A 17,173-nucleotide genomic window follows, 5' to 3' on the forward strand; every position below is an offset into this window, starting at 1 on the left:
AAAAATGGCAGTTTCATTAGTTCGCTGGTGACCAGTGTTGGTCAAGTTACTTGAAAAAAGTAATCAGTAACTAATTACTGATTACTTCCCCCAAAAAGTAATCCCGTTACTTTACTGATTACTTATTTTCAAAAGTAATTAATTACTTAGTTACTTAGTTACTTTGTAAAAACACGATTTACAACCTGAATAGATAAAGCAATAGATCTTTCAGCCCAATTCTACTTTTTCTGCATAATCCATCATACAAAATGTAATCAAATGGAAACGTCTCTTTTTAAAACTTTAAACTTTAAATCTTTTAACTTTATGCATCAAGCAAAAATTAAATTATATGCAACATTCTCTGACTGGAAGAAATTTGTTTAACATTTAAACCTATTTTCTGCACATTCCAGCATATAAAATAAAATATTTTTTTGTGTTTACACTCACTCTTTCAAATAGATGCAAGTAAAACACAGCAGAAAATAAATAAAATCAAAGACTAGCGGTCCTGTTGCTCTATTTTCACCTGTAAAGCAGGAGTGGGTTAGGCGGAGGTTTACCCTGGTGCAGGTGTGCCGCAGCGGTCAGTGGAAGAATCCGCGAGTTTCTCTGTGAATTTCACATTACGTCATAGAGCACTCGGTGCTTGCTTGGAAGTTTATGGGTTTTTTTCGCTGTAAAAAGAAGTTTTCTTCCCACGCACAACGGACACTAATGTTTTTGTGACTTTTTATGGAATCAAACTCAAAATAAGGTCAGTACTTCCACGCTTTAAACGCTGCATGCTACACTCTGTCCCGCACTCGATATATTATCCATTGTTGATCTGCACACAGCTGTTGTCATGAACGTCGCACTCGCTTACGTCACTGTCATGAGACATTCTCGCAAAAAATCACGGTTTTAGTAACGCAGTAACGCAGCGTTCCTACGTGAAAGTAACGGTAATCTAATTACCGTTTTTGCAATAGTAATCCCTTACATTACTCGTTACTTGAAAAAAGTAATCAGATTACAGTCGCGTGTTACTGCCCATCTCTGCTGGTGACTATATGAATATTTCCTATTGTTTTATAAACTCAGACTGTATTTTTAATGTGTTTAATAAGCACTAGTAGAGTAAATTTAAATGCAAGTAGAACATTTCGTGATGTGCAGTCAGGGCAAGTCAGAGCATTTGTAAATTGGCAATTTTAACACCCTGGAATCTAATAGTTTATAGGTGTGGGGATAATTTGCTTATTTCTGGTCCTCATTTTCTGTCACGGGCTGCGACGGCAGACCCTGGAGTTGTAGAGAAAGTAGGGCCCAAACGCGAGACTCTAGTGAAGGACAGTGGATTTATTTATGGTGAGTGGACAGAAACGACAACTATATACAATTCAAGCACTGTGACTCCTGTGGCGATTCCTCTATGAATCCCACACAGTGCACGTGTCCATAGCAGTGAAAAGGTGACAACTCCAAAACCCCGATTCCACTCCGTGATTTCCCCTCGTGACGACGTTCCTGACTCCTGACTCCCGACTCAGGTTCGACTTAGTATAATCCCGCGCCGACTGGAGCTCCGCCACCTTCTTAAATAAGACGCTCCTCATGAAGCCATCAGCTGCAGCTGGTGAGGGCTAATGAGCGGCAGGTGCGGCAGTCCCCAGTGCGGGAACACTTCCGGGTCGCAGTCCCCTCAGCGACCCCAAAACATCCGGGAGCACACAGGGAGAAAGGACAAAAAAAGGGAGAGAAAACCACCAAAACATAACATACGGAAAAACATATACAAGAAATACATGAGCTCTGGGTCATCAGACCCAGACCATGGCATTTTCTGGTTTACCAGACCCAGCGTCTGCCCACTAAATGACACTGGGTCTGGTAAACCAGAAAATGATAATAATAACACTAAGTATCCATCTTGGAAAAGGAGGAGTTACTTTCAGTTTGCTTTGTTGTTTGTAGCAGTTGCAGGGCAATGGAACTTGAAACCCAGATATGAGACGCTGCTCGTTCTGCAGCACCCACAGCTAGGAAAGCTGCATCCGTCATGCAAAGATCATCCCCACCCTGTCTCTTTGAAGTAATGGCTTGGATCTGTGGAGGCAACATGGTTTCATCCAAACAAATTTTCCCTACAGAGAAACACAAGTATGAAAAGGTTGTGCTGCCACGGAGCTACTTATTGAAAAATGCATCAAACTCACTGTGCATGAAGGATGTGAAATGCTACGAGACCAGGTGTAACACGGCTAACTCGATCAATTTTCAGTCAGGCCATGCTCCTCAGTCATTCATAATTCTTTTTAGCATGTAAGTGACTTTTGAATCTTTCCACACTGGGGGTGTGCTTAACTCATACACCCTTTACAAAGAATGTCAACAAGTGCAGCGGAAGTTAATTAAAGGAGGCAACGTGTCATGTAGATAACGCTGATTTTCCCTGTGAAAAATAAAGTTAATTCATTTTGAATTTAATCTCCAATATGCGTTCAAATCAGGGTGTCAGTTCCACTGATATTTCACAGACTCAATTACATTTTTAAAAAAACTCCAGATTTATAGTGCCCGTTAACCTGACCATGTGAATAATTTATTACTTTCAAGCAAAACCCAAGAAACTCTTATTGGTACAAAACTCTCATGTAGATCTGTGTTTAGTCTTCAGTTTTTAAGTTTTTAAAAAAAACAATATAAAACTTAGCTATACTTGGCCATAGATACAGTGAGGCATTAGTCACTTGAGTTAGGGGGCTGGTTTTTAAGCTGAAAGCTGTCAGTTTGTTTAGTATGGAGAACATGACAGAGAATTTATCATGGCTTCTTATGTGAAAGGCTTTCTATCTGTCAATATGGCAGCTGATTAAGTTTTCCTTTCTAGGCTGTCATTGGCACTTTGCCCATTCTGGGGCCAAAAAACACCTGTCCAGGCTGTCACTTACTAAAGTTATGACATCATGAGGCCCTTCATAAGGCCCTTCCATTGTTTTGAAGTGAAGGCACATCAGTTTTATGGGCTCCAGTGCCCAGCGGATGATTTGTGAGTGCTATTATCCCCTGAAATCGCTCTGGAAAATGGCTCCAGTGTGAAGATAGGAATTGGTGACAGATGGAGTTGGGGTGGGGGAGGGGCTTGCTTGGTAGTATAGAAGTAGTCAAGTGGTTGTGTTTGTATCCAGTAAAAGCAAGATCTTGTTCCTTTTTTTTTAATAGAGAAAAACTCTACCAACACATTATTTGGGTTAAAAATAGCTTTCTTAAAAAAATAAATGTCATCCAGTAATTAGTAACAAACTCATGGCTGAGAAGTTGAGGAGGAAATGGAAGAAGAGAGAGAGGGTGAGTAAGCGAAAGGAAGAAGGGGGGGGAGTGACCAATAACCTAGTTACAAAATCAGCATGCAAGCACTTCATCTTTTTCTTCACATAGAAGCGGTGCAAACAGGTTTGACTGCCATCCAGCTGACAGGGGAAGTTTCATTTCCAAGCTTGACTAATTCATTATAAAGCCATCTGAGTGCCAGAACTCTCTGTTGTTATAACTTGAATCTAAGAAACATAAACTGCTGAGTATTTAAAATATTAATTTCAGACTCCCCCACCTTGGAGGTATGCAAAATGTATCTCTTTAGAAATTCACTTCACTGACCATTTACAACGAGCGGTTCAATTTGTCTGAAGCTTCCTCCGTCCTAGCAACAAAATAAGCAGATCGCTGATAAGAAATGCTCATTAATCAGGTCTGTGCAGCAATTGAAGCTGTGCGCCATCTATTTCCCTTTCAAGAGTTTGCTCTTCTTTTCAAAACTCAAAGTCGTGCGAGAACAAAAAAAACGCGAATCTGTTTGGAGGAAAGCATCGCCACAAGCTTTCATAAAACCAGCTGCCTGCACACAATACGTGGTCAAATGTTAAGGTTATCAGCGGAGTCCAGAAGTGAAGGAGCCCCTTCACCACTCTGCTTTCCACACCTGCACTGAGGATTTCAGTTCACTGGCAAAGCCCTCTATGACAGCGCAAAGCCATTCTGCTGGACGGAGATAAAACGTAATACTAAAGAAAGTTAAATAATCAATTCCAAAGAAATGCCCGAGTATTAATCTAGAGCAGACCACAGGATGGTACCTCCCAGGGGATTGCAAGATGATTTGCAGAGGGATTTAGGAGATGATTCACAGCCTGTGAAAAAGTTATATACTAACATTTTCCAAAATACAAACATTTTATCACATTTTGATTCATTCTTAAATTTGTACGATGATATGTGCAATTTCTCTCTGCAAAAAGAGGAATTGTTCTTCTCTACAGTGACCCTATTGTCACACTGAGCGGGCACATATTTTTTAAGGCAATATTATCAAAACCTGTAGACTCTCCTCAAGGTAATGTAAAGCTAAACTGTTTGTCATTTTGTCTTTCAGTAAGTTGGATGTGTCACATTAGGTAGACACCTTTCCATTCAATAGAAGAAAACACAGTATTTTCTGCACAGCCTAACATTGCACTCACAGATGAGCTTAATTTAGTATAGTTCTTCTGACCAGAGGATTATACTGGGTTCACTGGATGGGAAATAAAACATCATTACTGGTGTAATGAAGTGCAATTCATTTACAGATATACACTTAATATAGTGAAAAATTCTAGTTCTGTTATTCTCTTACCTGTTGTTGGCTAAAACTTTGGCACATTAAAAGCATTGAGACATTTTGCACCTTATAGTAAAGTTGCATATAGGGCACGAATTTGCATGAGTCAGTGGGAACAACTACATCTGCCACTGTACACTAATAAGCATTGTGCAGTAATAATAATAATAATAATAATGTGATTTTATGCTACATTTAAGGAACCACCAATCTCACGAGGAGGTATTTTGGTCTTCCAAGATTTTTTTTTTTCCAACTTCATCTACTTTATCTTTAAATTTTAACTCATTTCTGTATTTTGTTGTTTTTGCACTCTGAGTTCCTTCCCTCTCTTCTCTTCCCCTAATGCTGTGGGTGTACAGGTACATACATGTAGAAATAATTTAGGAGCACTTTATGGCTCACAACGAATTTCTGTGATCTTGCGTTTCACATGTTACCATTTTTGAGTAAGATGTCACATGCCTTTTGTACATGTCCTTTATTCACACTATTCCCCATGAAAGCGGCTCCATGGAGAGTAGTGAATTGTGACATTATCAGCAAATGCTGGTAAGGTTGGTTAGGGAGGAGTATAGCACAAATGCTGATACCTAGTAATAAGCAGCCTGGAGCCAGCCTCAAGTGGCCCTCAAGATTTGTTTTAAACCACATGTGGGGTGGTTGTTATTCAGTTGATGTTACAGTCCCATTCGGTCAATTCAGCAGAGAAAATTGGTGCAAGAAACTGAGAGAAGAATCATATTTTTAGGAGAATAACAACAAGTATGCATGGCATAAATGCTGGCAGAGTACTACATCAGTACTACTTCAGAGTGTGAGAGGTAGGTTATTGGCATTCCCATGTGTTTGTGTTCAGCTTTCACTATAGCCTTGGTTTTGCTCTGTGAGAGATAGTGACCCTTGATGATTCACTGTGTATTAGCAAAAGTTCTGTCAGCTGTCATTAAATGCGATTTGGAAAAGCAAGAAAAGAATATCTGCAACACCTAATATAAACGTATGATAAGGGATTTAAAGGCTTGATTTGAAAAGCTGCTGATACGACATGAAGGTAATACTTCTTTAAAATTGTTACTCGTAATCCACCAAAAGGATTATGGTGCTGAAGAGTAGTATAAATGTATCTTTCAGCTTTCTTAAACCAGCGAAAGGATGAAAAAGGATGTCAAATATTTTAAAAAAGCAATGAAAAATGTAATCCACATGCACAAGCCATTAACATAATTTTGCAAGACAGCAAATACTTTCTGTCTGCTATATCTGCTTAAACCCTGCTTTTTAAAAATATTCCCAGATGCTGGACTTCTTTAAAGGGAATATATAATCTAAATGACCCTGCACACACACATGCACACCTTTGATCGTGCATCATGTGCTGCAGTCAAATATCTCAGTCATATTTCTGGTCTAGGGATACACGATTAAAACCCCAGTGGCACTGTATACAGGGTTGATTCAGTCACCCTGCAGATTATTTTTAAATAAAAGCAAAGTGAAGTTTCATCTTATCTCTTTGGATGTGATCTCCACCTCCTGTTTATTCAAATCTTATTCTCTCTGTAGTTGGATAACTCTTGCTCTGTTCTCTAGGAAAGCTCACCCTGAACTTTTAAGTCCAAATCTTTTTCATCCTTTTGTAAAATTCTGAGCCTGACCAAGGAAGTGGATTCAACTGAAAAGAAGATGAATGGTGTAAAGGCACATTTTTCAATAGCGAGGATTTGAAAAAGCTGATAGACTGGATTTCTGTTTATTGCCAACCTTTAGGATTTTTTCTTTTAATCAAAGGAGCGAAGACTAATTTAGATTGCTTATCATTTATGTTGAATAAATGAAGTTGAATAAACCTAAATATTATTTTTTTCTGTTTTTTAACTGTCATCTTAAATCTCTGTACAATAGTGTTTAAACCATAGGTGGTGTTCACAAACTAATCTCAGGCAGACTTTTCCATCTGCAGATTTTGATCTAATCTTTCCCTTTTGCTCGCAGCCTGAGAGCTAAAACGAGCAAATTGTTGTTATTTGCTATACTGGCTCTTCCTTTTCACTCAGTGAAAACCTAACACAGTGAACAAGTACTTTTTTGTTTTGTTTTTATTTATTTTTTTAACTCAGACAAGAAGCATAACACCTGGAAGGAAAGAGAAATCCGACCTCTCATTGGGAGGTTATTGGCAGCAACATCAAAGACTCTTCTCTTTCTGGTCTTTTTAAAATCAGCAGCAGTTCCAAGTGCAGGTAGCTCTTAAACTCCTTAATAGAATATCAGTACCTGCACATGCAGTAGCTCATCATTACAATATGAAAAACACTACAATTTGTGCTAAGAATGCATAGAAATATGATTATTTCTACCAGTTGTCTGAGGTATTTTTTCACCCTTCAGTTAATGTCAGTTTTAAAGTGCCGTGAAAATGTAGCGACACGCTTTTGTCTTGACTTTGAATCACCGTGACAGTTAGATGGAGTTTCTGAGTGGAGTCAAAGTGACGAGTCTGTCCAATGATGTGGCGCTCAATGTTTTGATGTCTCAAAATGTGATGGTACCAGTTCAGCCTTTAAGCACAAACCTCAATTCCTATCGGGTTCCAGTGAAGAGTAGTGCAAACACCAAGTGATGGAGATGACACAGTCAGAGATCTAGAGAACCAGAATTTCTTAAGGTTAAACAACACTGAGCAACATGACCAAAGAGATACCATCAGCAAGAGCTGCAGGTATTACTTTGTAAAGTAGCTGGGAAAGCAAAAAATATGGATCTAAACTCCAAGAAAAAAGACAAGCTGGAATACCCGATTTACAACAATAGAAACCTGTGAAGGCTGCTTGCTTATTTAAGAACTACGACAAAAATTTGTACTGTGCAATTAAACGTCAAAAAATATATTTTAACCTACATTTTCAATGTATTTTCTGTTACTTATTTGCCAACATATACACAAGTGTCACTATGTCTGCAAAACAGACCGGTGGTTGCACTGGCCCACACAGTTAGCTTGTCTAATTGTGAAGCAGAGGCATTAAGTGGAAGAGAAAATGGAAATTCAGGTAAAGATGTTATCTTTGCTAGGACAGTTTCTCCTAGACACACTCAAGCTTGTTTTGACAACAGTTAGCTTTTGAACATGTTCTGATACTTCTGAAATATCGCTCCCATGGAAAAAAAATGGCTTCTTGTCTCACACTGATCCTATTCTGAGCTCTTAAAATGTTCCAGATTGTTTCTCCCACACCTTCATGAAAGAATTTGTTTTTTTTTCTTAAATGTTCTTCCTGTACTTGTGTCAGTGTGCTACAGTTTATATCATATTTTGTTGAATATTTTTTATTACTTGGATGTCAGACTAGTTGGGGATGATGCAGAAAGCAGAAGTGAAAGCTGCACATGTATATATATTTTGTTATATATATTTATATATGTATTTTGTTGGTTAAAGGTTGCGGTGCCTATTAAGACACCAGCATATTCATGTATTTATATTTATGTATTTATTCTATTTTTTTTTTTTTATACAAACTTTGTTACACCGTAGGAAACACTTCACAATACAGCAACTGACGTGCAATAAACTCCAGATTTTACAGTATATTAAACATTTTTTGTCATCTTTTTCATGGTATTACTGGCTTCAGATAGAAAAAAGTGGTTAAAACCCCAAGCTCTTCTTGTTCACGTTTCCTTAGGTAAGACACAAGTTACCCCGCGGTGCTCTGTTCCATAGATTCCATATAAAAATGGAAAAATCCCTGAAGCCAAAAAAGTAGTGCTTTAAATCTGAAAAAGGACCTGCACATGTATTGAAGTCTATGGGGAAAAAAACAGTAAAAACATGTCCTGATCAGTTTGTGATTGTTACTTTCAAGTCTTATTGTGTGAATTGTGGTCCCCACTGAAGACAAAAGAGAAGCAAAAAGCGGTGTGTGCTTTACACCTGGCCTGTTGTGTGACTAAGAAGTCACAACGAGTATGCAAGTGTGCAGGGTTGCTCAGTTTCTTAGTCAGATCCACCTCTCACTCTTCACACTGATCTGAAAACACCAAGATGGTAACGATGAAAAACACTTAGTTCGTCATAAACCGATGGGTGATAACAAGATAGAGTGTCACGACCAGTGTGATCAAGTGTCTTGAACACATCACAATTTTTAATAATTAGTTTCTACCACAGTCTTTCATACTTTCAAACCAAATTTAACCTGAGCACATCCTTATTAAAATCCTGTTCATTTCGCTTGCTTCTCCAATTCTTCAGTTAATTTAATCTTATATCCATTTTAGTTATTACTTCATATTTGAGCTGAGACAAAAAATATCTTTAATACATCTCTATAGACAAAGAACACATTATCATCATGAGCAGTAGCACAGTATTAAGATAAGTTGCATTTCTTGACTAAACACTTGAGTAAATTGACTACAGATCACATATATAACTGGGTGATTGGCACACATTACGCCAAAGCAAGACAGACACTGATTCCAAAATCCCACGTGCGAGTAATCGAAATGGAAAAAAAAATCCTTCAGTGGTTTATCTAATTAGTGCCGTTAGCTCCGAGTTGCACTGTCGAGACATATTGTAGAGGGAGAGCACACGGCAAGGCAAACGGCAGTGCAAACAGCTAAGCAAACTCCACGGTCTAATACCGTATCCTTTTGCCCTGAGGTTAAACAGATCCACTAATCTTTCTCCTTGTTTGGTCTGGGCTTTGCACTCATCCAGGCAGCACCCACAGCAGTTGACGGCAGCATAGTCAATGCTCTACTGTCTTTCAAGCTGAATGATTTGGCTCAACATGTAGGTGCAAAAACATCCACCTACTGATAATATGATTGATGTTTGCATTAGTCAGGATACAGTAAGATACTTGTTACTTGGATTTCTTAATCAACCAGAGGAAAACATTCACCAGATGGGCATGCCTATCGATCTATAATGTATGCTGGAAACATATGACTCTATTCTAAAGAGATGAAAAAGCAGTGGAAGACTGATGCATTGGCGTGTAAACAAGCTGACAGGCAGCTTTTCAGACAGTTACATAATAAAGACTTTTTATCCAGACACATTGCCCCCCAACTGGGATGTTAGCTGAGAGCAGATAATGAAGAGCCAGAGTAGATGTCCACTGAGATCTATGACCGCGCTTAGACTTATAGAAACCGCCGCTCATTCCTCTCTAACATAATGCTGATGTTGCAGGAAAGCAAGAGTCCACACTCGAAGGAGGGCCCTGGCAGTTTCAGTCAGGGGACACCAAGTACTAGGAAACTGCATTATAGACCTTCCCTTCTGAGTATTTAAAAATGGAAACACTGGGAGGCTTGTTTTATTGCTTATGCTTTCGATGAGATCTCTCCAAAGCACTTCCGACAGTTCGTAGCAGTGTGAACATGTTTTTGTTAGAAAATGCCCTCTTAAGGGGAGTCTTGTGGAGATGCAGATGTCACTGGACATAAAACAGCAATTTCAGGATGGGGTATTCTGAGGTGATGCTGTGATAAGTGAAAATGTGATATGAATGGTTTAATCCAAGGGCGTAGATTTGGCATGGACGGAAGGGACATGTCCCCACCAATATCCAGCGATTATTGAATTGTCCCCACCAATAATTTGATCTCTTCGAGTAAAGAAAAACAAACCCGATAGAAAAAAAACAAAACAAAAAACGATCTGTCAACGTCTCATTCACCCAGCGGCGAAGAAAGAGTTAAATTACGTTCTCTACTGGAGTCCCTACCTCATGTGACAAATATGGCCAATGTGATTGGCTGTGCCTTTCAGGGAGCTCTGTTTAGTTTTAGCAGCGGCAAACCTGCGCTGCGAGGACCTGCAAGGAGGAGAGGAGGATGGCAGCAAAAAGGAAGAACCTGATATAAGAAAGTATTTTTCAAAGAAACCTGTAAGTCGCTTAAAGCCAAGTTCACTCATAAAATGTGTCCGTCATAATAACGTTACAGGCTATGCTAGGCTTTGGTCTAAAATTGTATGTAACCATGAATAACGTGTTTTGGAAACTAACTGCACAACAGGCAGCACTATAGGTCTTAATGCTCAATTCCGATTTTTTGATCAAATCCGATTTTTTTGTCTGTTTGTTCACACTACAAATAAAATGCGACAGCAAACGCGCTCTAGTGTGAACGCTCAAAGCGGCCCGCATGCGCAAAAGATGTCACATACAACGCGCTGGTTAGACCCAGAGCAAACAATATTGTTTGACTTATGGCCCTTAATATAAAGACTTCGGACTTTACGTTTCCCAATTTTTGCTTTAAATTATTCTGTTATTTACATAATAATGTAAATAACCTAATAATGATCCTTATTGCAGTTTTAGAGAGGAGCGGTGCTTCAAAGGATAGTTGCAGATTTCTGTCAGAATCTGCAGATTATACAGCACAAATAAAATGTTCACGTTGTCTTCCCAACAGTTTCACTGACATCTACACTGGATGGCCAGGAAGCGTTCGCGATGTCTTCTCTGGCGCTTCTCCGGCGCTGATAATTGGCGTCTGTCTTGTGTCAGTGACGTAAAAGACGGATTTAATGCGACATGACCGTTCAAGCAGTCGCTTTCTAAAACTTCGGATATGTATCGGATTCAGTACCACATACGAAAGTGACTCAGATCGGATTTGAAAATATCGGATTTGTGCTGTTTAAACTATCATACCATGATCGGATATGGGTCGCATAGGGTCAAAAAAATCGGATTTGATGCGCTTTCGCCTGCAGTGTGAACCAGTCTCAGAGTAGCATTTCTAATTTTGATTGAAACTGTCAGAGAAAACGGCAGCCTCGAGCAAGCCAGGATATTAGTTTACAGAGGCTGTTAAAATTATGTCTAACGTTAAAATGTTGGTGACAAAATGTTACATCCTAATGGTACTGACATATTCATAGGGTTGATTTTTGAGACAATATATCATGAGGTAGTCATGATTTTGCAAATATTCCACCTTGTAGTGCAGTTTGCACAAATTGTTTTAAAAATGCACTCACACTACAAACATTACTGATGAGTCAAGATCTGCACAAACTGACAGAAACACTGAAGCAGCTACACATTTTATTCTTATTGTCATGTATGTCCTATTTGTCAGGTGACAGAAGAACCAACACAAAGCTCAGAGAGTAATGGTGATACAAGATCACTGGTGAAATTGGATGATGACTTGTTGGTTCATTACTGTATTTGAAGCACATGTGTGACTGCATGTATTTGGAATGTCTCACTGTTATTTATCAGGTGACAGAGGCAGCTCTGCCATGTTGTAGCTCGGACAGAGGTGAAGAGGCAAGGTCACAGGTGACTGACTGATGATTTGGTGCTATAGATTAACTAGTATTGTCATGACAGTTGTTAGGCTGCTGATGTAAATTGATTCATTAGTGTATATTTGACAAAGAGTCTGAATTGACATGTCTCACTTTTTATATGGCACGAATCAATGTGTTATTTTATCAGGTGGCAATATGTCCTAGTGCAGTCAGAGGGGAAGAGCCAGGGCCAAAGGTGAGGCACATCAAGCACATAATAATAATTTTAATCTGAGGATAAAACGCATGTACTGAGGCTGAAAGAAGCTTCAGTGCTCTCAGAAGACTAAAAACATAGCTAAGGTTAACAATGACTCAAATGAGATTAAACAATGCTGCTGTATGTCCACCAGGAGAGACTGGACAGTATAGATGTAAAACAAATATGCCAGCAGTTTATCTCAGTTAGCGAGAGGAGCATGTGCTTGGCTCCTTCACATAGTGGACATTGAGTTGTTGTGTGGGGCACCAGTAGTCCATGTCTGTTGCTGTAACAGTAGTTCATGTTTGGAATAAAAAATCCCAGCTCACTGATTTGATCGGGGCAATAGTGCCTAAAATGTTGCATAATTTTGCTGAGAGATCTTTTACTTTGTGGTAATCTTAGATGAGTAGTTTTATGGACAAAAACCAACAGGTCATTCAGTGTTCACTTAGTGCTAATGTGTCAGAGATGTTGGTGTACTATAACTGAAGTAATGTTGTTAAGTCCTTAAAGTCATATTCTTTAATTGTCATGACTCTATTTGAAGCTACTTTTATTTTTGTATGATACCTGATTTATATGGAATATGGCTGAAGGAAACTAAAGTCTAAAATACTTAGTCAGTCATTTGTTTAATAGTAATTTAACATTATATAATTCACATATAAAACTATGAATTGTAATTTTAAATTGTTTAAAAGCATGCAGAATAGCATATGTAGGCAAGTATATTTCTCCTTTTTTTAATCAAGAAGCAAAGACAAAAAGGAAAAAAAAAAAGAAACAGGGCAGGATTCGGTGGTTGAATCATCCGTCCCCACCAATGCCAAAACCAAATCTACGCCCTTGGTTTAATCTCTGTGGATATCAAATGTAGCTTGGTATCCACCTGTCCTCATTTCCTTTAATGCACATGCATTTCCTTCTATGTGCATTTCTCTATGTAGGCAAATTTTATTATTTTTTTGTGACCTGTAGTGAGCTAAATTCATACTAATGCACAACCAGGTCTGTGGTCAACCCTAATCATGGTCAGATCTCTTCCTTGTGATGGTTACTGTGTTAAAAGATAGAAAACTGTCTAAGTCACAGCCGTAATAAGATGCGGCTGAAGTCTGACTGCTGAGAAAAAAAGGTGCTTGAATGCTCCCTTTCTTATCTCCCTTAGCAGAGAATACACAGGACTATCCATAAGAAAAGGAAAGGTGATAATGCCGCCTCACAATTCAGAGCAATGCACCATCTGACAGTTCACGAAAACAAACGATCAACATGACTGACAAAGGATGCAGATCTTCATGTAAATTACTGATGTGTTTCCATCTCTTGGTATAACTTGCTAAGATGCGTATACAACTGAGCTTTTAATAATATCTTTACTTTACAGGTTAACTGTGAGCTTTAATCTGATTTAGTAAAAGCAGCTTTTTATGAAGTTGTTGCTTTTGTCAGACGGGTCTAGCAGTTTTCTATATCTGTATGAAGACTGCTGTATCAAAATGATCAAAGTAAAGTCGAGATTATTTTGCGCGTCAACTCAGCTTTAGTTAGGTCCTCATTTTAAGCCTTCCTTTATTGCCAGCCTTTAGGATTATCATTAATTAGTTTGACTTCAGTCACAGATACCGAGAGTCTTAATGAAGGCAAAAGTTTAATTACATCATCTCTTCATCGAGAAGACACAATATGAGTGGCAAAAATGAAAGCAAACACTCTTATTTCACCGTTACATTTGGTAACTTCCCTTTTTTGTCTATTTTAACATTGGTAATACAATAATAATAATCATGGATTGCATTTATATAGCGTTTTTCAATTCCACTATTCATTCACTCTCACATTCACACACTGGTGGAGGCAAGCTACAGTTGTAGCCACAGCTGCCCTGGGGCAGACTGACAGAAGCGAGGCTGCAATATCACGCCATCGGCTCCTCTGGCCATCACCAGTAGGCGGTAGGTGAAGTGTCTTGCCCAAGGACACAACGACCAAGACAGACAGAGCTCGGACCGGCAACCTTCCGGTTACAAGATGAGCTTCCCAACCACGGTAGCCCTTAATACAGTAATATTTCATGACTTATAGCTTCCATAAAACAACATGTGAAAAAGACATGTGGCAAAGCATCTAAGATGTGCTTTTTGTAGTCCATCTTCAAAACATGGTTTGCACTACATTCCAAATCCCCATCAACATCTGCCATTATATAATTAAATCCTTAAAGTCTTTCCTTGACCTCATGAAGTTTTATATTGAGGTAAAAAAATGACAAAAATGTCATCCATACATCCATCCATTCAATTCAGGGTCATGGGGGCTGGAGTCCAAGCTGACATTAGGTGAGATGCATTCAAATTCACACCCATGGTCAACTGAGAATCATTAGTTGTCCTTCGACTGTGGAAGTACCCTGAGAGAAAATGTAGCCTGAGAGAACACAGAAAGGCCAACAGGTTGAGACCCAGACCCATCTTGCTTTTGAGGTAACAGTAATTACCACTATACTATCGACTGCCAAGGAAACCACAACCCATAAACCCAAAGAACTTTGAAGTGACTCTACTATACTACTCTCTTATGTCTCAGTGTCAGATTTTTTTATTTTATTTATCACATGTTTCTTATTATTGTAATTTTTTGCTTTTCGTGATGTTTATAAAAACTGCATGTAGAGAATATCCAGTCAGCAAATCCTGAGTGCCATGCCTGTCTTTTACCAGGACCTAATCTAGCAGTGACTATGGATACCACAGTTTGCCCTGCACCACTGCAAGAGTCCATCACTGTAATCTATATGGTAATACTGCAAACTACCCAGTTTAGCCTGCACCTACTGTATCAATTGAATAAAATAAAATAATTTATCAGTTTGCTGTAAAAACACTTTCTCTATATGAAATAATGACATAGCATAACTATCAACACATCACTGCTATTAATAGTAGCATGAGAAAACCTAATAATACTAAGCTTCCAAGTTTAGTTGTGTTAAGATTGCAAAGAAAGCTACTTTTGTTATTTCTTATTTGTCTGACTAATTTCTAAATTAGGTCGCTGACTGATCTATACAAAAAAATCACAATGCTTGTAGCCAAAGGTGGTTAATTTTCAAATGGTTTGACTTATTAGACCAGCAATATAAAACTCAAAGATATTCAGTTCAGTACCTCATAAAACAAAGAAAAGACAAAGCCCAACTGGGATTACAGGAATTAGGCACATTGTGTTTCAAAATTACTTTATTGAAATAATACTTAGTGATACCTTAATTCCATTAAAGGACACTATTAGCTGCAGTTAAAATGTGTTAATAAATCTTCTCTGACCTGTAGGAAATATTCAAGAATTAAAAGAAAAAAACTAAACTGGGTGAGATCTTATTCACATTCAGAGATGGAAAGTAAATCTTTGTTTGTTTGTTTGTTTGTTTGTTAGGGTTTTTTTTGTTGTTTCAGGCGTTTTTGTTCTTAAGCATTTCTTAAGAACACAAACTCCTGGGAGATATTTTTTTTAGATATTTTCTTTAAAGGTTTTAAAGGTTAAAGTGCAACAGATTAATGCCTTTATGTTTGGATCCCCAAGAGGTTTGTCAGTCCCAAAGATAACGGCATCTGCTGCCTGTCACATGCTATTCTACTGACAACTGCTGGCAGCAACACACAAAGAAAGCTGGTGTAAATAATGCACAATGTAAAATAACAATGTGCTTCAGTAAGTGATACTGAATAGAAACTTGAAAGAAAGAAAAAACAGAGTACATTAAAAAACACATTTATGTTTCGTTTCTCAAGCATTCTTTACACCTATGATGCAACCGGTATATATATACTTTGTATATCCAGTAACTGGTTATTTTGCTAAATACACCCGTCCATGCCACAAGCTGGAAGTTATCTGAACAATAACCAAAAATGGTATTCATAAAATAAAATAAAATAAAATAAAGACAAATGCTAATCATGAACACTTACCAATAAAAACAATTGTAACCTTTGTATTAGTAAGACAACACACGTTGCTATTACGCCAAAACTTCAGAGGAACACAAAGAGCCCGAGGTGTTGGCTTGGTCTAATTGGTTTATCTTAAAATGTGCCCCCTTACAACATTAATGCTGCATGAAGAAAAATTGTCAATTGAGTGCGTTCATGGCAAGCTTCTGTAAGTAGCACTTGGTAGTTGCAGACCCATCTCAGTACTGCCAAAGCACTGACACCAAATGAACATCTAATGGATATCTGGCAATAAAATCCTTTTACAATTCCCAAAGGATCTTCTGCAGGTGTCACAGTTACAGGAAATGACACCCCTGCACAGTCCTGTACAGACTGGAATTGGCCAGGTACTTATGCAACGGGTGGTTTTGATGTGATTGACTGGTGTAGCTATATTTCGAGAATAGACACCACCATCTGAAATCTTTTGTTGCGTAATCAGATGTAAATGTGATTAGTAGACAGCCTTGCCTTCTTGCCTTACATAAAGAATAAAATTCGATCATCCACACAATGACACAAATAAAATTAAGTTTGAAGCTTCCAACCATAAAATGTAGGGTTTGTGATATTCGTGCAGCTACAGAAGATTTGAAAAATAATCCGGGCTGCCCGAACATACTCGCTAACCAGACAACAACATTTTTTCCTACATCTTTGGGGGGCTTAGACAAGTGTCAGGATGTAGAAGCAAGTCAGGAAGTGTGCTCTTTACCAAATGTTTAGTTCTCCTCAGTGATGACAGTCTGCTAGACAGGTTGGTCACTCTATTAAATCAGAGTTCCCCCTCCCCAGAGGCTGAAGTACTTCTTGGGAGATTAAGGTGATAGTGTGTGGGTAAAGACAGCTGCCTGGGTTATATGCCAAGGGAGAACCTACACTGCATTTTTATAACCTTGATGGCCCTTTTTACTGACATATACAGTAAGCCCACTGCTTGCAGCAGAAAAGAAACTTACCTTAGGTCATGCCAGACTACCGTGAGCCATTCTCAGCTCTGTATGTTTAGCCTTACA

General features: G+C 38.5%; 1 protein-coding gene across 3 annotated transcripts in view; it reads left to right on the top strand.

Moving 5' to 3' along the window:
- chrm2a (cholinergic receptor, muscarinic 2a) overlaps window positions 1-17,173 on the top strand; it is a 94,422-nt gene that overhangs the window by 15,595 nt on the left and 61,654 nt on the right. The window lies entirely within an intron of this gene.

Source organism: Oreochromis niloticus, linkage group LG17 (assembly GCF_001858045.2).
Source record: "Oreochromis niloticus isolate F11D_XX linkage group LG17, O_niloticus_UMD_NMBU, whole genome shotgun sequence".
Taxonomy (NCBI): Eukaryota; Metazoa; Chordata; class Actinopteri; order Cichliformes; family Cichlidae; genus Oreochromis; species Oreochromis niloticus.